This window comes from Gekko japonicus, unplaced genomic scaffold, assembly GCF_001447785.1.
Source record: "Gekko japonicus isolate JY-2015 unplaced genomic scaffold, Gekko_japonicus_V1.1 scaffold251, whole genome shotgun sequence".
Taxonomy (NCBI): Eukaryota; Metazoa; Chordata; class Lepidosauria; order Squamata; family Gekkonidae; genus Gekko; species Gekko japonicus.
The window spans coordinates 47,769-48,371 of record NW_015161956.1 but is presented as its reverse complement, the minus strand read 5'-3'; positions in this window follow the sequence as shown (position 1 = coordinate 48,371).

Below are 603 nucleotides of genomic sequence, written 5' to 3'. Positions count from 1 at the left end.
CATTGCAATAAAGCCCCTACAACTGTATACAGAAATACTGAGCTTCCCTACCATTTGCCACAACTAGCCCACCACACAACCAGGATCAAGACTCCTAAGTGGACCAACAGACAGGCATACACTCCTTTGAGAAACTGAGTATTATATTACAACACCTCTGGAACATTACAGATCAGTAGCGGCAGCACTGCACAGTGGTCAGAGTTGCAGATTGATGTGGGGAGACCCAGGTTTGTATTCTCACTCTGCTGGCTGAGTGACCCCAGGCCAAAAATCCTCCTTCTCTACCTAACCTACCTCACAGGGTTGTTGTGAGGATGAAATGGAGACTCATGGGCAGGGTCCCCAGCTTCCCTGACAGGAACATTATGTTAAGAAATCTCTCACAATTATGCAGCCATAGCAGGCAGGAGGGAAGGAGGCGAATACCTCCAGCGCCAGAGACTTGTAGAGGAAGAGTCAAACTTTGGGCAGTCACCCGTGCACCAGAGGGCCAAGGCAGCAGGAGGCAAGAAGCCTGGGCGAGCTGGGCTCCTCCATGCCTGGCAGAAGATAAGGTGCAGAGGCGAGAGGTGGGCAAGCAGAAGAAGCACTCAGCCAGCC